Below are 8,781 nucleotides of genomic sequence, written 5' to 3'. Positions count from 1 at the left end.
AGAGGATTCATAGAACTTTAATTTGACATATTATGGGCCACCTAGCTCTTTATATTCTAGGAGATATGATTATTTGAAATTGATCTAAGTAAAATCTTATATCGAAACTCAATCGGTAAAGAAGCTTTCAGCTCAACTTTGTGCTAGAGGATTCTTGTGACCTTAATTCATCTCCAAATTTATTACCATGCTAAATAATTGACCTTAACACCTATCATAGTTAAGAATCACCCGATACTATCCTATACACATATGAAAAATGGTTCGGGTCTTAATTTAGAAATTTTTGGGGTGTTACAAAGGTCAAGGCAATCCTCCATGACTTGCGATGCGAGATAGGACAGACCTGCCCAAATTTTGAGCTTTTTCAAGTCCAATTTGGTAGGGCCTCCAAGGTGTTTTTAGACTCTACAAATATCGTATTTATGCGTTGAAAAGGGAGTCCGACTTAGTTGAAGTTAGGAACACCGTAAAATAGGGGTGGACATAAATATTAAAAAATAAAAAATTGAACCGAACTGAACTAATTTATTTTTGGTGTTGGTTTTTTAGTATTTTGATTCAGTGTCGGTTCCATTTTTTAAAAATTTTAGTTTTCAGTTCAGTATTCGGTGCAAGAGCCACGATTCTAAGGTGCACTAAAGAATCGAAGTTTTATTAAATAATTTTAAAATAATATTTAAATGATATTACTTATATATTTTGACCCAAAATATTTTGATTTTAACCTAATTCATTTTAAATTTTGGCCCAAATTTTGAAGCTCTAAATTAAACATAACCCGCGACCTAGCCCCTCTTCTGTCTTTAGTCTTCACAGTTTACACCCTCCACCTCCAGCGACCTAGCCCCTCTCCACTATTCATTCTTCTCTGGTCTCTCACTCTCAGGCAGCGTCGCAACGGTTAGAGTTAGCGCGAGAGTCGCAATAGTGTAAGCCTATAAGGTATATATTTCTCGATTCTAACTCTGTCTTCTCTGGTTTTCTTAGTTCTCAGCCGACAACAAAGACGAGCCCCTCTTATATTGTCTTTTTTTTTTTTCGTTTTTGATTTCATAAATTGCTGCGGACATTGATTTTAGTTTGTTGGCTGATGTTAGTTTGTTGACTGGATGTTTAACTAGTAGCTTACAATTAGGTGATGTTTAGATACGTTGGCATAGCAGCAGGCGCTAGGCAGCTACTTGAAGTTGGCAATTGGCATAACAACATGCAGCAGTTTGATGTTATAAGTTATACATTGGCTATGCACTGGCTTGCTGCTGTTCAAAGTTTGATACACTAATTTTTATGCCGTTTTAAGTCTTTGTCATATGCCCCTCTTTAGTCTTTATCATATCCCCCTCTTTATCTAATATCACATAATATTTTTTTATTCTCATTTTTTATTTTTTATTTGCATCAAAAAACTGTTTAGAAGCTCTGCAGTAAATTGAACCGAAGTTTAAAAATCAAATCGAATCAATCTAGTTTGATTCAAAATACGGTGCACACTTTTTGCAAAATCGAACACAGAAGAATTAAATTAAAATTTGGTAAAGTCGAACCGAAGAACCGAATGTCCACCCCGTAGAAGCATAGAGAAAAACATATTTATCACAATTCTAGGGTTTCTTCTAAACTTTACCTGTAGATTATTGTTTTCTTTATTGTTCATAAGTCCTTTTATGTATAATCGGATAATGAGCAGGTAAAATTCATCACTCTAGGGTTATGATCATTGTATGAACATCTTCTTCTAATTATTCGATTGCTTAACAGATTCTACCACACATTTTTGTTCTCTTAATCTTATACTCGACTATATTGTGGCTTCATAACCCATTAAGTACGTACATGGATAATTGCTGGTGAAACTGGACACGGGAATGTTAAGAATAGAATGTGGATTAAGGAGAGTAGGGTTCATCTGCGGATGGATTAACGGCTAGGACAAAAATGTGCCTAGTTTATTCTACTCGGGTCAAATACGAAAGGATATATAAATGCATTTGGAGCGGCTTCACATATCCCTACTCAACAATGTTGTGAGGCCAATCTGGATAGGTGATTATATGCCTCAAAAATACCAAAATCATATTATCAATCATGTGATTTAACATTTTGGTAAATATCTTAAATATGCTTAATAACTATGATCGAAAAAGATGAAAATACACAAGCGCCATAGCCCTAGGTCTTTAATCTCTCTTGAACAACTCCTGCATAATTATCTACTTTAAATTTCTTGCTTTTGTCAAATTCAATAGTAGTAATAGTTAGTAGAATAATTAATCATCAGAACAACTTCTCTAAAATCGAAAAACGACTAATTCTAATAATTACAATAAAAATATTAATAGCTTGTCAACAACTAAGTCTCTTAGGAATCGATAAATCTGATTACAAAAATAATCACTTATTACTTACCATCACGAACTCTTATGTGTGTGTTGGAAGGGCGAACGCCCTTCGTCACAAATCAAAATGACATAATAAAGCTAGATAAAAGGTCAAAACATGAAAAAACATTTTGAAAATATAAAACGACGATGATGGACTTACAAGTATCGGCTTCTTCCTCTCCTCTTTTTTATCGTCAAATGGATATACTTGATGCAACCATTTGTTTCCAAAATTGGATGTCGCCTCTATGTTCTCACTATTATATAGTATTAGTGGAATTCCAATTCACTACAAACTACAAGGTTTCCAAACTAATTGTGGTGGAGAGTCTTGCTTCTATCCACTATTTATGCCAAACTTGATATTTACCATAGACTTTTGTTTCCAGACACTTACGAACAACAAGATCATATTGAACGTAAACATCGTCATATTTTGCAATGCGTTTGAGTCTAATATCTCATAGCTTTACCCCTCTAAATAGTTACACTTTACCTTTAGATCTGCATATATGATCAATAATCTGTCCACACCTATTACCAACGACAAGTCTTCCTTTGAAACGCTCTTTCATTGCTCACCGAACTATTTATTCTACATGGTCTTCAGTTACCTATGTTATCCTTATCTTAGGCCTTATAATAAGCACAAAATCAACTAATACCGTAGCATGTCATATTTTTTCTTTAGCTATGTCTGTAACTATCATGTATACATATGTCTAAATAGGAACACAAGCCAAGAGTATACATCGCTCGACATGTCTAGTTTGATTAGTCCATATATATTTTTTTACAATTAAGTCCATCGATCCTTATCCCTCCCCCAACTCGATCACCACTCCGTCCTTAGCTCTCTGTCCTCTGTATTATATCGCAAAATACTGCAGATACTATGCCTGCATTTTCTACTATCACACCTTTATCACCCCAGCAAGTGCACCTCAAAATGCACAATGCATTTTGCTTCTTTATCCACTAAAGGAGCTCGTGATGCTAGTTCCTTCCAACCTCATTTTTATCAACTTATCCTTTTCTCCTTCATCTAGTGCCAACAAGTGACTTCTCCTCCTTCCATCCCATAGGTGATCAACTTCTATAGCTATAATTGATAGGTTGAATGGAAAATGGAGGGAAAAGAAGTGGAGGAAAAATGAGTTATTCCCTCTTGCTTTGTGAAATAAACATTTGTCCCTCATAGGTGATGGAAAAAAAAAGTCTCCTACTTAAAAGTAGAAGCACTCCTTCATGTTGCTAAAGGATCAAGAAGAGGGTCTCCCCTCGCGCTGTCGTCGTTGATCGCTCGGCTTCGTCTTCGACTACAGTCAAATGATTTGATTGATAATCTTTTTGGACCCAATTTTCTTTATTTTTTTAATTAATTATTATTATTTAATTAATTAAGTAATTGAAAAAACTTCGGATTCGGATTCGGATTTAGAGTTGGTCAAATGATTTGATTGATTGATAATCTTTTTGGACTAAATTTTTTTAATTTTTAATTAATTATTATTATTTAATTAATTAAGTAATTGAAAAATATCCTGACCCGTGACTCGACCCGTTTCTTTCTTTCCCATATTAATTTAAAACATTTCCTACCATTTTTTCCAACGAATATTTCTAAAAGGTTGCAACCTTTTCTTAAAAAGTTGCAAACCTTAAAGTTGCGACATTTTTCCAACATGCACCTTTTCTGAAAAGTTGCAAGCAGGCTATATATTTTTGTTGATCCTCAGAATTGTTCCTAACGAAAATTTCTGAAAAACATCTTCTTTTTCTTCTTTTTTGCACTTTCTAAAAACTCGTGTGATATACAACCTTTGAGTGGTTCGTTGTTACACCCCGTATTATTGTACCTTGGAATGCTTCTTAAGCTTCTTAAGTTTTTGGAAAGGATCTTAAGTTTCTTAGAAGTCGTCATGTGAGTCGGATAATCTATAACGCTATCAAATAATCCTAGGGAAAGGAGAAAGAGATACTCCATAAGAGAGAAGATTGAAAATAGGGTTATAAGGATTTGAAGTGAGTTGGGGGAGGGGCAAAATAACAAGTCGTGGGACTCGACTTACTTGTGTAAGCTACCAACTTGGATGTCTTACGTACTTAAGCTACTTGAGTACACGTCAAGCTTAAGTAGCAAGGAATACATAGGCTCTTGAAGTGAGACGAGCTTACGAACCCACGAAAGAGAAATAAGGAGACGACGCGCCTACGTGAAACAACTAGGTGATGCACCTACTTGGACCAAGTAGGTGACTCACCTGCTTGGGATGGACCCCATGCTGCCATATGGCAACATGTGAATGGGCGCATGGATGAGGTGGCACCCTAGGGGGCTGCCACGTGTCCCCTCTTAAGGACACATATATATACATGTTGTGATGACTATTAAGTCATTTTCATCAAAAAATTAGCAATAAAGAAGAGAAAAAAAACGTGAGAAAGAAGAGAAGGCAGCCACATATTTGGCCAATTTGAGGTAAGCCTCTGATTTTCATTCCGTGAATTAATTATTTAAGGTATTCCACGGCTACATGATGGTGTTTAAAAGAGTAAAATTACTATTTGGGGAAGCGAAGAAGGGACGCGAATAGCCCGTCAATTTTCAGCATGTTAAGAGAACTTACGAGGCAAGTTTTAGCGAGTTCTAGCAAGGAAAGGCTTGGCTCTCTTCTCCCACATTTTGGTAAGGGTTTGTACATGTTATAAAGGTATAAATACGGATTGTAAATATAAAAATATACATGTTACGACTAAAGAACGTTGTAGGTTATGTAGGGGCTGGTTTGACGCAATTTTAATGAGTTAAAGTTTGGCTAGAGTCGTTGTTATTGTGGTGTTGTGTTGGGCATTATTTTGTAGTATTGCAGGGATGGAACATTACTAAAAATGACTGTATATTCTGCTGGTTTCAGCCACATGACACCCCGGTTCGTGTGGTTAAAGGTTTTACGAAATAGAGATTAAAAACCCTATTTTGGTATCGTAGTTTTAAGCGAGTTGTTCGGAGTTTGTGTTGTGTAATGTTGAAGTGGTTTAATTGTATATATGCTGTTGATTGTTGTTGTTGGTTGGTTGTGAAGGTTTGGAGGATAAATGGAAGTTTGGATAGGGAAAGTTATAGGGAAGATGCTGCCCGATTTCCGCTAACTTCAGAACTAGTAATGAACTAGTCTAAGGAAATGGATAAGGGATTGGTTCCTATGGGTAATTGGTTGTAGAATTACAAGATGAAAAGTCGAAGGTAACTAACCTTAGAATTACTTTCATGTTAAATAAGTTCAAGAGACGATGAGGCAAACGTGTTAAGAGTAATCCATAAGAGGTATGTACAACTAACGTTTCCTTCTTTTGGCATAAGTATGTAAAGCTTAATCTTTCTTTTGTCATGGTCGTTATGAAAAAAAATATATGAATTTTTTTTATGGTTCTAAGGAAGTTCCTATTCCTAGAGCCATTAAGATGGCCAATTTCTTGATTTCCAAAATATATTTTATTACACTTTGATACGAGTATATAATTTAAGAAGTTCCATTTTGATGTAATCCATAGTGACTTTCAAAAGGTACTTGATATGACTCTTTTCTTGATTTTGAATGATAGGTTATTTTAATTATTCCATTCAGCCCCATAATATATTTTAAAATATGGAAACGATTTCAGAAAGACTATTTTGACATAGACCATTGTGACATCTGAAAGACATGCACTATGATTATCGTTCAATTTCTCTTATATGACTTGGCATCGGAGTTACGCTATCGAGCCTCTGGAAATGTTTTGTATTTTATATTGCATTTAGTTTCTCACTACTCCAATCGTGGATGCCTCAATGCTTCTTTCACTGAGCCCGATCCAGAATTTGTTATCATGCATACTTTTCTACATTGTTTGTCGTGCCCCGACGTAAGGGGGCAGGTACGACCTGTACATAGGATTTGTGGAGTTATGATTAGCCATGTACACATATGATATGATATGATCTGATATGACCATCTGATATGATATGACCTTATGGAGATATTCCCTACTCTGGAGTTATGATTTGCTGTGGCGCCAGTAACGGGGCGGCGACCACGATTTGTTCAACGAGTCCCATAATGGGACCGGATATGGCATATATTTTCTGCATACATTATCTGTGGTTATGAAAAGCATTTTGGTATTCTGGATACTTTGCTCATTTTTTCACCTTCTGTTCTGGTAATGACTTTACTTATTACAGTCTATGCTTTATATACTCGGTACATTTTTCGTACTGACCTCCTTTCTTCGGGGGGGCTGCGTTACATGCCCACAGGTACAGATGCTCGGTTTGCTGATCGGCTTGCCTAGGACATCCACTCTGTTGGTTGGCAGTGCTCCTTTGTCCGGAGACTTATTTTGATACTAACTTTTCTGTTGTACATTTGTAAATGTTGGTTAAAGGTACGATGGGGACCTGTCCCGTCATATAACTAGGCTATCATTCTGTAGAGGTCTGTAGACTTATGATGTGGGTTATGTATATATGTTTTGGGCTTTGTGTTCCGTGATGGCCTTAACGACCCTCTTATGCTATATTTGTTCTCCTGCGCGCTCTAGCGACCCCTATCTGACTCTTACTTTTGTCTATTCTACTAACACGCTAAGATGGGCTAAGGGTACGTATGGGTGCCCAACTCGGGCACTAGTCATGGCCTAAGAAGTTGGATCATGATAAAAGTTGTATTAGAGCAGTTCGTCCTTGGAATATCTATAGAACGTTTCTAGTAGAGTCTTGTTTATCGGTGTGTTGTGCACCACATCTATAAATAGGAGGCTACAGGACATTTGGGATGTTACCTTTCTTTCATATCTAAGATCGTGCGATAGAGCCAAGTCATAAGGAATGAAATCCCTCATACTAACTTGTGATTTCAGCTGAAAGACAACATTGATAGAAGAAAGTAACTGACGATATTGGAGGTTACAGGGCATGCAGGTAAGCAAAGGCATGAAAGAGATATGTCAGGTGAGGTATGGAAATAAGATTGACATGTAAGGTTGAAAGGTGAAAGGAAAGTAGATAGGAAAATGTAACAAATGCAGTTTGAGTTGGACACATAAGGTAAGTCCATTATTTTCATACGGTTATTGATATTGAAAGCCCTGTGTGGCTGTGATATGAATTAATATATGTTGGCCCTGTGAGACATTGTTGGTATTTCCTGAGTGCAGGTTTGGGATAGTAAGGAATATAGAGGAAACTCTGCTAATTTGTTTTTGGACATAGAAAGAGAATGAGATATAAGGTTGTAATATATCTCAAAAGATAGTATCCACGATAACGATAAGGATGGAAGCTCATGAAGCAGAAAGGGGTATTGTGTATATGTACCTCCACCTTGGAAAATAGTGGGATCCCTCAAGAATAGGGAATAGAAATTGCAAAACAACTGAGGCACTGTGAAATTATCAAAGGAACAAGTGGTATCCTTTGGGGAAAAGGGTGATAACAAAATGTGAAACACGTGTCATCAAAGTATAAGTGCCCCCGGATGGAGAATCGAACACGATTATAAGCACTAGTGACGTACTGATTGGGATGAATGAAATGTGGCTTCGGCTAAACTACTACATTAAGTTGTATGACTCGAGTACCAGTACTTGGACTAAATTATGTACTATCTATTGAGAATACTAAGCACCCTATGGTTGTAATAGGGTTTCTTATAGGGGAAACTTAAAGTATGGATGATCTATTAGAGGGTGTAGACATGGTGCATCATGTTAAATATGCTGGAATAGAATCATTTGCGCATGAATAGTTAAAAATAAATAGAGGATGACATGGGTACACCCTAAAAGGGGGAAGTGGATAAGAGAAGTACAAGCATAAGGGAAAATCAACTGACGCTATCATATGTAAATGAGAATGCTTAAACTTCAAACGAGATCCCATAAGGAATGTGTGGATCTCGTCTATTAATAAACAGATAGAAGTCGCGGTATCTGAGATAGTGTGAGGAACGACCAGCAATAAACAGATAGAAGTCACGGTATCTGAGACTGTGTAAGGAACCATTGGTGGAGACCTTAAGGGATGGATGCGATCATACCTGCACTAACGCACCGGATCCCATCAGAACTCCGAAGTTAAGCGTACTTGGGATAGAGTAGTACTAGGATGGGTGACCCCCTGAGAAGTGAAAGAGGAAATGAAACACAAGTATCCGTACCTATTTCCTACGTCTACAAGTAATCCTAACCTTTGGAAATCTGATATTGATTGCTAGATAAAGGTATATGTTATGGCAACGGGACAAAGGAACTCTCCATATAGTCGGTATAAGATCCGGAGGAAGGTTTTGGTTCACATTCGAGGACGAATGTTCTAAAGGAGAGAAGGATATTACACCCCATACTTTTGTAC

At 36.7% G+C, this 8,781-nt stretch overlaps 1 pseudogene; it reads left to right on the top strand.

The window, feature by feature from the left end:
- Positions 1-8,453: 8,453 nt before the first annotated feature.
- LOC129893596 (5S ribosomal RNA) lies at positions 8,454-8,575 on the top strand (annotated as a pseudogene).
- Positions 8,576-8,781: the final 206 nt, after the last annotated feature.

This window comes from Solanum dulcamara, chromosome 6 (assembly GCF_947179165.1).
Source record: "Solanum dulcamara chromosome 6, daSolDulc1.2, whole genome shotgun sequence".
NCBI lineage: Eukaryota > Viridiplantae > Streptophyta > Magnoliopsida > Solanales > Solanaceae > Solanum > Solanum dulcamara.
The sequence above is the reverse complement of the archived record's forward strand: the minus strand, read 5'-3'. Positions and strand labels throughout refer to the sequence as shown.